Here is a 17,286-nt window from a genome sequence, read left to right as displayed (position 1 = left end):
TCTTTGATACAATTTGATTGTTTTAATGGATCAATTTGACATTTATTGGTACTTTGTTGTCCTTCCTGAACAGGTGAAGTATTATTTGAATGAATTTCAATAACTGCTGCAGTCATTGAACTGCTCGAGGATCGTCCTTCTCGTCCTTGGCCGTGCTGTTCTTTGAATGTGGCAGCTGAGGATTTAATGCGCAGAGTATTGAACCATGGGATCCTTTCTTCTTCGGGTGCACAGGACTACCACGAACATGAAAATTGCATTAAAAACGGACGGTAAGCTGAGAAAAAATGCTAGCCGTTGGGTAGATCAGATGGACGACTGAGATCTATTGGCAGGCAGCATCGGGAGAAAACGGAAGTGTGATGGAATACTAGCCGTCAGATCTGGAAAATTGGACGGCGGAGATTTAGTTATGGAGACTATCGGAAGACAGGGGAGCAGGGAGATTGAGGATCGTCGGATCGCGAGATGGATGATTGGACGATGGACTGGCGTGGAAGCTGAAGGACGGTTAATGGGCGGGAGTCATACATGTGGGCGGTAAGCGGTTTCCTTGCACCGCTCACGGGAGTTGGGCGGTTTTCGTATATGGCCGCGCGATCTAGTAAACAAGCGTCGCGTGGCAGATGGGACGGCGGGGGAAACCACTTTCCCCGCGGGCTATCACGTGCGCAGGTTTCAGTGGCGGGAGAAGTGTATGGCGTTGGATCACCAGGCGGAGGATCGGACGGTTGACGGGTTACAACACGTGCTTTTAATGGATATGACGGGTGAAAAGACATGAAAAAGGCTAGCGAAAGGGTTAGAACAGGTTATATAACGTTTAAACTTAAAGAACCCGGGCGCTAAGGAAAAACAACTTTTACACTAAATTCATGTGCAAAACAAGGGTAATGGGGTCTTGTAGTGTTTAAACAAAAAGCGCGTGGGAGCCGGGGGAAAAAGGCTTTATGCGGGGTTTAGAACGGATTAAAAAGGAAAATGGAAATAATGGGGTTTTAGGGGAAATAAGGAGAATGGAAAAGGAGGTGGAAACAGAGGTGGCGAGAGTTATAAGGGAATAATGTAAATGAAGGAGGAAGGATCAAATAGACTGTTGCGAGCTCCTTTGCAACCAAAATCGGCACTGCCCAACACCTCTTTTAATCCATCAAGTGTCAAAGAACATGGCAGAGCTAACACTCCCAGCTGAAGATCTGCTCTGCAAGGAAAAATACGTTGCTCCCTTCTGCCTCTGGAAAGCTTCGATATGGAGATCGAATTTCTCCATCGACTAACTCAGAGAAATCGACTTCTCCTCAAAACTTTGACCTCTTGGCCCAAGGACTGTGCTGCCTCTGGGGTTTCGAATTGCTACCTTTGTAGTAATTTCAAACTCCCTCTTCCTTTCTACAGCTGAGATGTTCTTCTCACGATCTGTTCTCTGATACCATGTGAAGAATCGATTACTCGATTCCTACTGCAACAAACTGATAATATTTCACCTACTTGTTAAATTACTTGAACAAGTTACTTGCAATTTTCTATGTAAAATACTGAAATACATACACTATAACCTACACAAAGTAAAACAATGCGGAAACTAAATACTGCACTGGAGAGAAATAAACACACACATCAACATAGTTGTTTTTGGAAAATGTCCCCAAAAAAACCCAATGTGGGAAAACTGGTGCAATAGCTGCGAGTTTTAATTATTATGTAGGAGTAAATTTGAGTACAAATCGTTGGATACCCAACTGGATATATACAAAGAAATACTGACAAGGAGATAGTGAGAAAAATCTCACACTATTTGGCGATCTGAATCTAATCCAAGCCCTGGATGGCTGGCCCCACGTTGGGTCTACACACCCTCTGCGTCAACCTACACAAATCTGCGTCAGCCACTCTGGGGTCTACGTCACCTCTTCCACAGATCTCCTACTGTCTGGAACTTCACTCCTTTGGCCCTCCGGTCTCACACCCACGCTTCTAGCTCTAGATCTCTACTTCCTAACTGAATCTCAAACTCCCTCTGAAGATTTGCATTGCCTTTGTGTGGCACTATGCTGCCTCTCTGACTCTCTCTCTGTCTTTTGTGCCTTGCACTCCCCATATCTGGAAAAATCTCCCTCGGTCTACTATCCATGCCCCTCGCTGCAAGAATATCACTCGATCTCACTCCAACAACTCAACGCTGCTACTCTTGAGAAATTTGATCTTCGATCTCTCATTCGATGTGTTCTCCAAGTGCCCATCGAACTCCTTCTTATAATCGCTCGTTGGAGCTCCAACAGCCAATATTAAAACATAATAAAGGGCTAAGATTAATTGGGAGTTGATTCTCGTCTTCTTCTAGAAGATTCACACCTGATTTAATTAATTCCCTTTAATTAACCATATTTCCTAATTTTAGACTTAGGGAACCATTTAAAAAAGTTAATTATTTTAATTAAATCATCTCTAGGTGGAATTTTCCCAAACGATTTCTAGGTATTGGAGAATGCATGTGTCTTATCCTTTCTGCAAAGTTTCAAGGTTAGAGCACAGCTAATGCTACATAAATCAACACTTATGACATACTATTTTATGACGAGGATCCTATAAATGGCCACTTTGAGCCATTGCTTTGCAAAAAAGACCCTATTATGGATTATGCCTTCTGGTAGCAAACCAACACTGCATATGAATAAATTAACTTATCCATCTTTGAACATAGAAAATTTAGGGCCATGACCAACCTCGATAGGGTGCCCATGTTCAATAAAATATATGGAAAGAGTGCATTTGAAACAATTTGTTATCTTTTAGGTAATGAATATAGTGTGCCATGTCTTCGGCTTATCATTGCACAAAAATTTTGCAATGCAGTTGTTCAAAATGACCCATTTGCAATTCGCTACATAACGGATCATATATACTTTGGCTATATAGAAAAGTACAAAACAATAACTACTTGGCAGGAATACATAAAACAATTAACATTGCCCTATAACAAAGGAAATATTGAAGGTGATCTATTTGTCTTTGCTTGGTTAAGAAAAATGCTAAACAATATCTCGTCATTTGGTCTGCATTTATAATGTCCATATTCAGGAAAGCATGTAATTTAGAAACAATACTTATAACTTCGAACATATTGCAATTTGAAACATGTATAGGTCATGTCTATTATGAACCCTTACAACAAAAAAGCAAAATTGAAAGTCAAAAGTACGATGCAATTGATACAATATATAATAGCAGTAAACTAAATAGGCCAAAAACATGTCATCTTAAAAATAAAATAGATACAGCTGAAACAAAAACAACTAATGCTCCAACTGCCTTTAATTCTAAGCATAGTGCCATGCTTCAATCACTACAGTGGTTGTAAAGAAATATTAAAGAACATCTTCAAACAATAGGTGAACTTGGTACAATTGAATTCAAAGCATGTGAAACAATAGTCGAACATGGTGCAACCCAATTCAAAGCATTTTGTAGCTTAAACAAGCACAACAAAAGTTTATCTTTGTGTCCTGTTAAAGACATTATTCGAAGGAAGTTGAAAACACAGAAAATCAAAATTTCCTATAACACAACAACAATGAAAGAACAAGTAGCGCTAGAAGATTTAGAGCATCAGTCCACAAAAAACATCGCATGTTCCAATTGACATTAACATGAGGATAGTGTCATCTTTGAATTAATGCAACGTTTGAAAAACAATACTACAAACAAGTCTAAAGCAATATGTCAACTAATTGCACACAAATTCAAACCATCTTCTTCCTTAAACAAGCAGAAGAAAAACTTGTCTTTGCATCTGCTTAAAGATGCTATTTGAAGAAACTCGAAAACACATAAAATAAAGCTTGCATATAATACAACAACAATGAAACAATAAGTAGTACTAGAAGATTTGTGTCAATCAAGATCAAGAAAAAGATTAAGGAACAAGTCAACAAAATTATCAATGTCTGAACAAAAATATCGAGCACAGATAAATGATACACCTATCTTTCATTGTTCAATATGTGAAAGAACTTTCTTTAGAAGAGATGTTTTGCCGATGAAACAAGTGAACCAAAAAACACATGCAAAGAACATTAGCAAACCACTAGATTGTTCCCATGAACTTGAAAAACCTAGTTTTGAAAATGTCAAAAATAGAAGTTGCTTCATTTGTAGGCTTTGCAAAAAAGCATTTTCAGATGACACAATTCCTAAATATGTAGTTCCTGCAAAAATAAGAAGAAATAAAGGCACTAGAACACTTAGTCAACTTACTGAACTAGAAGAAATACTAGTGGCATTACGATTGCTCTTTTTTTCAAATAAAGGAAATGAGCCATCGACATAAAAAACCACAACTAGGTTTAACTGGAGGAGTCATCAATGTCCCAACTAACATATGTAGAATTCAATCTAAGTTGCCTCGAAACATAAAAGACACTGACACAGTGGCAGTTATGCTAAAAAACATTTAAAATTCAAAAGTGCCTATGCATTTGGTCGGGTTCAAGTTCACATAATCGTGAAAGCATTAAAACAATTATGCAAAACGACACTTTACAAGTTAGAAAATGCCAACATAAACGACAATTGGAAACAAGTGTTCATAGAAAAAAAATAAGCATACTACAATACATCTGACATTCAAGATAGTGAAAATGATAATCATGATATTGATGAACAAATCATAAAAAAACATTGGTCCATGGTTTCAATGATCCACATACTATCCATGACCTTGAAAATAGGAAAATTAATATTGCACCTGCTGTAGGGTACGTGCCATTAGGAATTTTCCAAGATAAATACTCAGAAGAAATGAGTTTTCCATCATTATTCTATGGAAACAAACGCCCAAGTGATTTGTTGAAAAAATTTACATATCAAAAAATCTATCAATGGGAAGTCCTGCATAAAAATCATGACTTTTCTTACCATACAACTAACCTATTTTATAAAGCAATTCACATTATCATAAACCAGGTATTGAATATTATGTGGATTAGAATTAGAAAAGGTTAGTTGAAAGGAAGAAAACTACTTGCAAAAGATGTCACATCCAAATGAAATTTGGATTGCATTTTGAAATCTGACATTGGGTACATGGACTTAAAAAAAATTCGCACTTCACCAGACTACCATCAACAAATACGTAAAAGACTATATTCAATGATTTGACAACTAGATCCACCTACTTTCTTCGTGTCCTTTAGTAGCACAAAGCATCTTTGGGAGCCTTTGATGAATGCATTAAAACATGTAAGGCAAATCAATACAAGACAAAATGAAAATTAATTAGAAGAAAATCAGCGACACTTATTAATAAGAAATGATCTTATAACTTGTGCACATTACCATAGATCTAGGATGGATGCTTTGCGTCAACTAATAGCTGATGATTACAAGTATTATGGAGAAATTGATGACTACTTCTACATCACATAATTCCAAAATAGAGGAAGTGAGCATGAACATGGCTTATTATGGATAAAATCTTCACCAATCTATGGTAAAGACACAAACATTGATGTTGAAAATTTTGTTGATAAATACTTGTCAACTGATTCATTGGTTCTAACAAAATACCTTAGAACCATCCAACATCATTGTCACACAAGAACTTGTAGGAAACATAAAAATTCTAATTGCAGATTTAATTTCCCAATACCTCCAATGAAAACAACGAAAATACTTGAACCTCTTGAATTTGATAGTGTTAAAATGAAAACAAATGCAAAGCTAATATTTGACACAACAAACGATGTCAGGTATGATGAAAAATATACATTTGATAGCTTCTTGCATAACATTGGATTAACAAATGATGAATACATACATGTTATCTAATGTACACTAAATCGCAAAAAAATTACTGCTACAAAGAAAGCCAACTGACACCTGGACAAATAGCTTTGCTCGAGAGATCCCATCAATTTGGATTGCAAACACTGACTCCCAAATTGTACTCGATTCATATGCCGCTGCAATGTATTATAGTTCCTACATGACAAAAGAATATAAAACTCTTAGATCGACCTTCAAGAACATACATGAAAATCACCTTAAAACAAAATCTGATATCATGAACACTATTAATCGTCTAGGAAAAGATTTAGTAAACATGCAACAAATGTATGCACAACAAGAAATGCACAATGTGCTAGTGCTTCCATTAAATTGTAGTTCACGAAAATGTATTTTCATTAACACATATCCTATAGAGGAGCATGCATTCGTTTTAAAAGGAAAAAAAGTATTGCAAAAGGAACTAAACGACTTTGAAGACATAATGTGTCCATCAATTATTGACTATTATATTATATGACCTGTAGCTATTAATGTTACATGTTTAGCCAAATTTTCATCTAGTTATACAAAGAAAGGACAAAAACATAAACACAAACACCTTTAGGTCCACTTTTCCCATACATTTTCTACCAAAACAAGGATGTTCATAATCATAATACAAAAATGCTTTCACTAGCACATGATCAACAAATAACACTGAATGTTATTGATGAGCATGAAATTGTTGGATCAAATTATTTTGCTTTTGAAAAGACAATAACATTTCCATCAACAATAATAGTTAAACAAAACATGTTAGTTGAGCTATATGCAGGAAACTACAATACCAATGATGGATTAGTCAATGGTGCTAAAAGCATTCTGAAATGCTACTCATCCAATAGCAATGGAACTGACATTTTTTGGATATAATTCCCAGACGTAAACATTGGAAAGCATCAAAGAAACAAATTCAAAGAGCTATATGAGATAAATATCTTGTCAACTTGAACACCAATTTTTCGAATTGTAAAAGAATTAACAATGTCTCACAACAAATCGCAAATCACAATACGAAAAAAATTCCTAATACAATTAGCTTCTGCACGGACAATACACCGAACGCAAGGAGTAACATTGGATCAAATTGCATTTGACCCAATTGGTGTCCCCAAACATGGGCTAGTTTATATTGCACTATCACGTGTTAAAACCATTCACTCGTTATACTTGATTAACAAATTAACACCCCAAAAATTTCATGTAAAGAACAAGATATTAGATGAAATGAAACGACTAGAAACAACTGCTTCATGGAAACTGAAATTTACCCAAAAAAACCTAGCAACCCGAATGTTTTATCAATTGCAACTTTAAATACACGTAGTTTGCATTCACATCTTAGTAACGTCGTCCATGACATAGACTTATTGGACAATATGATTCTATGTTTTCAAGAAACACACTTGTACATTCCACTAAAAAACAAACAATTCCTACCATTCAACTTTGCCATAGCAAATTACATGCATGACATCCTTACTTGTGTAGAGAAGAAGATATTGATCAAAGAAACAAAAACATTTTGTAACAACAAAATTGAATTCATGTTAATTGACATCTACTTTCAACAACCAATTTTCTTAATCAACATTTATGAAACGCCATTTGAACAAGTGTCTACAATAATAGAAATGATTAGAAAAGCAAAATAACAAACTACACATGTTGATTGTGTCTTCTTAATCATTGGTGATTTTAACATTGATATTCAATTAGAAACAACTCGTAGTTGAGCTCTTACAAATATATGAAAATAGACAACTTGTATGAAATAATAAGTAAGTTATATCCACGATAAAAAACAATGATAGATCATATCTTGACAAATTTGCCTATTGAGCAATGTGAAATCAATCTTGCAAATGTATATTGGTCAAATCATAACATATTTTATGCTTTGCTACAACTTTAATCAAAACATGGTATACACTTTGTTACATTTCTGATCACAACAAAAGCTAAATTTCTCTGCATCCTCTCTTGTAACAATCCAGGTATGATAATGTACCTTGTCTTAGAATCGTTAGTGCATTTAATTTGTTCTTTTCCTTTCGATTTCATAGCTTCCTATTTTCATTAGGAAATTTTCTATGTGAAAATTGAAATATGTTTAAGTTACACAACTAGTGTTTCAAACATCTAACTCTTGTGGAATGTTTTCAATAACTGATTTACAATATATTTGTTTCCTTGTTGTGTTTTCATAGGTGTACCAATAGAAAAAATGTCAACTCGTAAAGCAGATAGTGAAACAAGTAGAAATGAATCTAGTGATAAAGCAGATAGTGCAATAAGCAGAAATGAATCTAGCCATTTGGACAATCAATTCACTCTTTTTCCTTTCACAATCAAGTCTTTTTCCTTTCACAATCAAGAACAAACCAACCACTCTTTGCATTTATACATTAATTAAATTTTACATTTTCTTTTGCCATTTTAGTGTTTTTAGTCTTCGTATTTATACACTAATTAATTTTTTTTTTTTTTTTTGTTGTTTTACTCTTTCTAAAATAGCAAGCAAGCAAAATAAAAAACAACAAAGCGAGAAATAGTGGCATCATCCATAATCGACATTTGCATGGGATGTTTAACAAATATTTTTGAAGGTGATGTGTTAGTCTTATATGGTCCCACTTCTATTCCAATACTCTCCTCACCACCAAAGGCACAAGTTGTAGACGCTGACCTTGTTGATGTGCATGGACAACTTACAATAACCATCAACATAAGTGATAAACTAATCTCTCAATTTGTCTCGTTTTTCTTTGTCGGCAAAAGTGTTTGCATAACAAAGTTCAAAATCACTAAGAAAAGCAAATATGAAAGAGGTGATGCTAGCCACTACATCTCATTGACTTCAACATTTGTCGTTGAGACAATACCCATGCTTTGTTCTGAACATCAACTTACTCCAGACACTATGATCGGTATGCTTTTAGAAGCAAGTATAGCTTATTAAATTGGAAGCTTCGCAACACTTGTCATAGGAGGCCAACAAAACAATCACCAATTTGAAATATATGTCAAAGACTGTGAAACAAACAATGAGTGTTCCACAATATTGTGTCAAATTTTGTGTTTTATTATGCTTTGTTTTTTATGTGTCCATATTTGCTTTTTCTTGCTAAAATAATTAATGTTTAGATGCTCTTTTTGTTACAACTAATAAAAAATTTCACTTAAATTTTTTTAGGTGTATTTGGCTGAAGAACACAAACAAAAATTTGTTGAACAGCAACAAGATATAGTAAGGGGAAAGACAATCTTGTTTCTTTTCAAAAACATGGTTCGAAGTAGACCAAGAGAATCGCGTACCATACATACATGTTTATCAAGCTTCTTTGAGCCACTTAATGATGAATTGACAAAATATTATCTACAAACTCTTGCCAAAACAAAGCTCCAGCAAGTTTTCAATTGCATTTCAACTTCTTCTTATTTATACACTCTACCAAAAACAAATGTTCGACAAAGTTTTCAGTTGCATTTGAAATTTTTATAAGCATTTCTATATTTCTTCTCGAATTATTCGCTTTTTCTCCTATTGTTTTTTCTTTTCCCTACATTATTCATCTACTATAAACCTAACAAAAATATTTGTATTCCCTATTGAACTATTACAGATTATTGGGATTGTCAAACCAACTAATTTTTTTTTTCCAACCATACAAGCCATTATGCAACGAGTGTAAACAACTAATTAGAACAATGGACTATCTAGTTGATAACATGCTTTATTGCACAAACTGTGGTGACAAAAAGCTATTTCTTATGAACACAATTTACAATGTACAATAAAATATGAAAATGGAAAGCTAGATTACATCCTTTCAAAAGACCTTCTTCAAATCTTCTTTCCAAGTCTTATGCAAATATCCTTTGTAGAATATAAACAAAACATCTCTACAACTGTTTTCATGTTACGTGCATTTTCACTAAAGGGAACCTTTACAATTTCGATGGACAATATCATTGTCGATATCAAGCAGATTTGATATCTTCAATTACTTTGTTAAGCCTAAGTTTTGTAATATGCATGTTGACAGTTATATTAAGCCTCAATTTTGTAACATGCATCTTAACAGTTGTAAATATGAAAAACTTGTATATGTCTTGAGAGTTTTGTTGTCCAATGAAAAAAGACATTGTACTTTGCTAACTTTCTAAGCATTTCTACCAAAATGTTTAATGACATTATGTTAGATCTTCTTTATCTTTATTTTTAGCCTATCTCTCCATTATAATGCTTGCTGCAATGATATAACATTTCTCTTGCGGTTGTGCTTATGCAAAAAACAGATTTTTCCACAAAGATGAAACATCTCAGTTGCAGATCCACAACCAGTCTTATTTGAAGCCTAAATTTTCTAATGGTTGTAGGGCCCTTTAATTTCATCATGATTTTAAAGCAGTTTTGTTTCCAAAAATATATGTACACACACACACACACACACATATATATATAGTTCATTACTGTGTGTATTTACTTCATCTTTCTATATTGTGGTCAATTTTTTCCTTTTTAGCATGGTATCAAAGCTTATTTATCACTCAAATGTTCAACTTCCATGAAATGTGAACAACCATTAAAAAAAAAAAAAAAAAACCTGCTAGTTTGTGGCATGTCCACCTTTATTATTAATTTATTCTGTGATGCTGTTTAGCAAATGGTCCTAAACAATTTGTAGAAACTAGACCATAAGGCCTCTAGCTTCAGGCAAATAAAAATAATTCATGAACCCATTTGCTTAAAAATGGAGAATTATTTCCCTTCTAGTTCTAAGTCAATATCAATTGTAGCATTGTTTTGGTTTATGGTTATGGCAGGTAAGATCCTAGACTAACTGGTTTAGACTACCATAGGAGTTACAAGCTTGAAATTCCTCAACATACAATGCTTGCTCATTTGTAGTGTGAGCAAGTTCATATACATAGAAACCCATTTAGCTTTCAAATACTGCCAAAAGTTTACTACATAAACCTCTGTTGCCGCTCCTTCGCCTTCATCTAATGGAAGTGCAAGAAACAATACACTTTTTATTATTTCAGTTTCGTTAAATGTTTTCATTAGCAATTAAATCTTTGTCGGTCTTAGAAACGTTGCACCAATTTGAATTTCCATGTTTAATTCTATGTTGCAATAATATGTTGTTGTTGTGATATTGTACCCTACACACAATACACTTATTTTTGGATTGAGAGTTGTCAAAACATGCTGCAGATGTATCTTAGAGGCCAAGAAAAGTGTTCACTTCTAGTATCTACTCCCCTAGTAGATTAAAGTTGGCAAGTGAACAATAGTGTTTTGTTTAGATATTTTCTGCTCGAGAATGACACTGCTCTTTTGTTTTGATGTTTTCTGCTTGAGGCAGACCCTACTTCCTGATATACCCCAGGAGTTATTTTTTGCAGGCTTACTGCAACTTTTGGTTTTGTGGATACTACTGTGAATAGAGACTGGTTGTTTTATTTTAATCTTCACTGTATTTGTCTTTAGTATCTTATTGTTTGCTTATTTTTAAAGTAGACCGGGGTTTTTGTTTTATGTTGAATACTCTTTCTGGCTTGCTCCATATTGAAAATGATATTTCAATTCCGAATTTCTTAAATTGTTCAATAATGATGACTATGGTTTTTGTTTTATATCCTCCATACTTAGCCTTCCACCTTGTATACTATAATTTTTCACCTTTTGGAGTTCGTCCATATTCTTATCAAACAACCGTTTCCAGCAATGCTTAATCAAATATTGTAGTTATATAGGATAAATGTAGCTGTAGTTTTTGTTCTGCATCTTTTCATTTTTATAACTTGATTTCCAACTTTTTGTACTTGGTTCATGCTATTTATCAAACCATCTACCATTTTTCTAGCTAATGAGCCTTTTCTAGCCCAATCAAATGTCGTTTTGATATTGGTGTATTTCTATACTCCATATTTTCTGTTGGAGACAAACCCTCATTCTATTTCCGTAATATTTCTGCATCTTGTTGTCTGCCTGGTGGAGTAGATGGTTTTTGTTCTACAATGCAAAATTATCTCTCCTCTGTGACCTGTTCTGCATATCTGAATTTCATTGCACTGCACTATCAAATAACATGATATCATTAACAACTTTGGTCTAGTCTGGTTTAAGATTTTGGCAAGTAGGCTCCTGGACCGACTAGTTGGAAAAGCCATAGGAATTGCAAGCTTGAAATTCCTCAACATACAATGCTTGTTCATTTGTAGTGTGAACAAGTTCCTCCCATGAATATGTTGAAAATGGCAACAAGAAATTTCAGTTTAATTTGTCCTTGAATTAAACTGTGAATTAAAATCGAATTCTATTCTCTTTTTTTTTGCTAATGCAAGAGTCGGACCTTCTATTTCATTAATCAACAGTTTAAAATACATAGAATACAACCATCCTCGGTGAATTGAGCTCCAAGGAGAAAACCTACAAAACTGTAAAAAGGGCGAGAGGAACTAGCCCCGATCTCAACGTCAAAACCTCAAAATTCTCAAAAGAGAAACAATGAGGCATCCATCACACCAAAAGAAAAACAAAATACCAAAGTACCAATCAGAAAAGAAAACAACGCCACTTAACACACCCTCTGAGTAACTGTGGATGGTAAAGGAATGGTGCTTTCCTCAAAGAACTTTTAGCGGCCCGACCAGTGAAATAAAGACTGACTACTCCTGCCAAAAACCTAACAGCTGCTTTAAACTCACTCGCCTCGAGGAAATCAGCCCCCGTACAAGAGGTAGAGGACGCACCCAAAATGTATGACGAAACGCAGCCTATGGACAACCTGCCTCATTAATCTGCACCGTTGATTCAACTAACCCAATCCAATGGCAGTGGTCAACTTCGCAAAGGAAAGAGGCTCGACACTTAACTCGCCCGTACACCAAACTGCACGATCCATCCCAGCCGTCGCTTCACATCATTTGATCGGACGGACTTGGAACATATCGCACCCCCCAACAAGCTCGAACTATAGTGCGCGATGAGGGTGGTATTCCAACTGACCCCACCGCCACATGTCAAACTATGATTGTGATCGCTACCAAATCGGGAAAACCGGAATCCGCCTTTGGGTCTTGCGATCGCCAGAAAACCACTTCTACTCTGGTAAGCAACTTCCGGACAGAGAACTTCAGGTTGTGCGACCACTGAGAGCGTCAGACAATGCACCCAATCATCTGGAACCAAAATACAAAGGAAACACCCGCCCAAGAGCCATCGAGGGATTCCTCTGATCCAGTCGACAGGAAAACCCTTGAGGAGATGATGAAGTATGAGATGCTGCTTTCTTCGTACAGGGCATCTCTGATGTCCAACATGGAGAGGAAACCTGATCGTTGTCAACATAATCGCTAATCTTGGCATATCTTCCCTTCTGAACCGTTTGTCCAATCTTGAGCAACCCTTTGACCTCTGTCCATTACTCGTTGGTTTCTATCATTTTGCTTCTATACCCTTCTATATCTTCCTCCGCCTGGTTTTGACAGAGTTTTTTCAGGTTGCTTTGTGCCATTGTGTTCCACCTCCATAAGATTGCACTGTTCTTGCAGCCGACACCTTGGTTGGCAAGAATGTTTGCCAACTTGTTGGCCCTTCTTTTCACATGTATAAATCTGAGGGTACGAAGCACCTGTAGATGAACTTGAATTCTCTGAAGAACCCGAGTTAACCTCCAATGTTTTGTGACCTTTTCCGACCCTGTTCCATTACTAATTCTCCTGGCTGCATTGATGACTAACTCTGAATCTGCCTCTATTATGACATTTTGGAAATTGTTCTGTATCAGAAATTCTAAACATTGTTCCAAAGCCATTAGTTCTGCCATGTTGTTGGTAGCTTTTCCAAGGTATCCATGGAAGAGGGTAATTATTCTACCTGTTTCATCCCTTAGAACTCCCCCAAAGCCAGCCTCCCTCGGGTTGCCTTTGGAAGCTCCATCTATGTTGTACTTTAAAAAACCTTCAGGGGGAGGATGCCAGAATTCCTCTATCGCCTCTCTCATGCTTGCTTTCCTGCCTAGGCCTTGAGGAATAAGCCCCTGCAAGTCTAGCAGCTGTAGGATTCTTAACTCTTCCATTGAGGGAGGATTTTTGGGGAGATTCCTAACGGTGGTACCAACTGTTTCCTTAAGTTGTTTTGCAATCAGCTTCACCAGGCTAAGAGAGTTAGTCTTTACCTCTTTGAATATTCTTTTGTTCCTTTCTTTCCACACATTCCATATAATGAAACCCGACAAGAGCTCCCAGGCAGAATTGAGAACTTCATTATCAGAAACCTTATTTCTCCAATTGTTAAGGGTGTTACCAATACATTCTTTGTCTCTATCAGACTGTTTGAAGATATTGGTAAAGAAATCCCAAATCCTGTCTGTGAAAATGCAGCTGTTGAGAAGATGCTCGATGGTCTCCTCTTGGGTCTCACAGAGCTGGCATCTGGAGGGTCCCAGCATGCCCCTTTTTTTGAGGTTGTCCCAGGTTAAAATTTTCCGGTGGTTAACTAACCACATGAAGAGTTTGATTTTCATCCAACCTTTGTGCTTCCAAAGCTTTGCCAAGTTTTGTTTGGAGCTTGTGGTTCTAGATCAAGGAGAAGGCCTTTAGCTTCCTTGATATTGAAGTTGCCCTCTTTGTTGTTGCCCCATCCCAGTTGATCCTGCCCTGTCGTTGATAGAATTATTTGCTGATCCAGTATTCTCTTCAAGGACTCAGCTTTACTGTTGAGGATCCTGCCCTCTATACTCTCTATTTTTTTCCAAATTCTCCACTTTCCTGCATTATGTGGATTCTCCCAAAAGTATTTCACCTTAACTAAACCTTGATTGTTAGTCTCTTACTTGAGGCCTAAAAATTCTTCCCTTAGAAGATTAGGTTCTTGTTGCCATTTGTCCTCCCATAAAAGTGCCAGAGCTCCCTCTCTGATTTCCCAGAAACTATTCTTTTGAACCACTTCTCTATTCTCCCAAGGGTCGTTCCATATGGGTGAGCCTTTCACTGTACCTGTCATATGGATTATGTCAGAAGTCGGCCAGGCATTGGCATATTTTTCCTTCCAAAAGCTTGCCCATTGAGCTTGAGGATCCTTAACCCACTTCCACCAAAGTTTTGCTCCAAGAGCCTTGTTGAGAATCTCTAGATTATCTAAACCCAGGCCTCCTTGGCATTTGGGTTTGCAGATCTTTTCCCAAGAGACCAAAGCCCATTTTTTGCTTGTTTCCTCTTTGCCCCACAGAAATTCTCGTTGAATATTCCGAAAATGCTGTAAGACTCCTATTGGAGCTGGGAGGACTGATAGCATAAAGACTGGGATAGCTTGGAGAACTGCTTTAGTAAGCACTAGTCTACCAACTAAATTTAGAGATCTGTTTGTCCATTTCCTGACCTTGTCTTGCATTTTGGTTGCTAGAGGATCCCAAATGCTTTTGTGTCGGGGTTTAGCTGTAAGAGGTACCCCCAAATACTTAGAAGGAAGGGATTCTCTTTGAAAGCCTAAAATTCTGGAGATATTTCTCTGGATGGCGATATGTGTGTTAAAGAAAAAGACTTTTGATTTGGTAAGGTTAACTTCCATACCTGTAGCCTTCGCGAAGTCCTTCAAAATTTGTTTGTAAGCCTGTGCTTCTTTAACTGTGGGAATTCCCTGTAACATGGTATCATATACAAACTGTTGATGCGTCAGAACCTGCCCATTCTCTGAAAGTTGGAGTCCTTGAATTCTTCCTGTTGCTCTTGCATGTTTGATAGAACACCCCAGCCCTTCCATCATGAGGATGAAGAGAAAAGGGGATAGCGGATCTCCCTATCTAAGACCCATGGAAGGGATAAAAAGTTCAGAAGGAGAGCCATTCACCAAAATTGAAAAGCTGGAAGAGGTCACCAGGGCCATGACCCATCTGATCTAATTATGATCAAAACCAAACGCTGTGAGCACTTTTCTTATGTATATCCAATTTACTTTGTCATAAGCTTTGGCTATGTCCAGTTGCATGATCATACCCGCTCTCTTGTTGCATGTTAATGAGTGAACCACCTCGTGAGCTTGAATTATGTTGTCCAGAATTTGTCTTCCTTCTACATACCCTGTTTGTTCCCCGGAGATGAGCCTGGGCAGCAGGGGTTTAAGTCTGTTAGCCACAACTTTGGAGATTATCTTGTAAATAACATTGCATAAGGCGATGGGCCTATATCTCTCTGGAGTTTGAGCATTATCCTGTTTTGGAATGAGAGCAATAAAGGAGGTATTGAGAGCTTTCAAAATGGTCTTGTTCCGCCTGGAGTCTTCCACAATCTCCACTATATCCCTTTTGACTGTATTCCAGCAAGCTTTAAAGAAATCCACATTAAATCCATCCGGCCCTGGTGCCTTGCCATTTTGCATTTCCTTGAGGACCTCACTGATCTCCTTTTCAGTTACAAGTCTGTTGAGATTACCATTGTCCTCTCTGGAGACCAGTTTAGGAATGTGTTTAGTTAAGTTCTTAATAAAAGGTTCTCTGTCTGAAAAGTTTTCCTTGGCAATGTCCCGAAAATGCTTAACTAACACTGCATCTATCTCCTCGTGGGAGTGATGAATTTGGCCATTTTCATCCTTGATCGAAGAGATTTTGTTGTGGGTTCTGTTCGCAATGGTAGATCTATGAAAAAATTTGGTATTACGTTCTCCTTCTTTCAGCCATAGTACCCTGGATTTTTGTTTCCAAAAAATTTCTTCTTGTTTGCACAACATTTCCCATTCTTGTTGATATTTCTCTGCTTGATCATTTATGTCTTTATCAAAGCCATTCCTGATCAAAGTTTGATTAAGCTCTTGTATTTTGTTTTCTACCATTTTTTTATTTGTGAAAAGATTGCCAAATTCCTTCTGGTTCCATTCCTTTAGCTTCTGCTTGATGTATTTTAGTCTTTTATGTAGCAGGAACATAGAAGATCCTTGAATGTGCAGGTCTTCAGCCCACCATTTTTCAATATTGCTGTTGAAATCTGGGTGTGATAGCCATATATTTTCAAACCTGAACGGTTTGTTTCTTGGGGTGCCAATACCCTTGATCTCCATTTGAATCGGCCAGTGATCTGAGCCTCCAAAAGGAAGAATGTCTGCTATTATTTCCTTGTTTAGAAGCATGAGCTCTTCAGAGATCATGAATCTATCTAGCTTGGAAGCTACCTGGGAATCCCCTCCTCTTTTGTTGTTCCAAGTGCAAAGGCCATTGTTTGTCTCAATGTCCACCAACTTCATGTTTTCATAAAAACATTGGAAAGCTGAGGAATCTTTGCTTAGAGCTCTTGTGCCCCCTTTTTTCTCCGAGAGAGATCTAATCATGTTGAAATCTCCTCCTATAACCCACAGTAGCCTTGCAAATCTGTTTCGAAGGTCCACTAAGGAATCAATAAACCTGATTTTGTCTTCTAACCTTTGAGGGCCATAGACATTCGTAACAAGAAAGGTGT

The sequence above is a fragment of the Pinus tabuliformis genome, chromosome 9 (genome assembly GCF_031772625.1).
Source record: "Pinus tabuliformis cultivar Carrire ecotype Pingquan chromosome 9, CPIR1, whole genome shotgun sequence".
In the NCBI taxonomy this organism is placed as follows: domain Eukaryota; kingdom Viridiplantae; phylum Streptophyta; class Pinopsida; order Pinales; family Pinaceae; genus Pinus; species Pinus tabuliformis.
The sequence above is the reverse complement of the archived record's forward strand: the minus strand, read 5'-3'. Positions refer to the sequence as shown.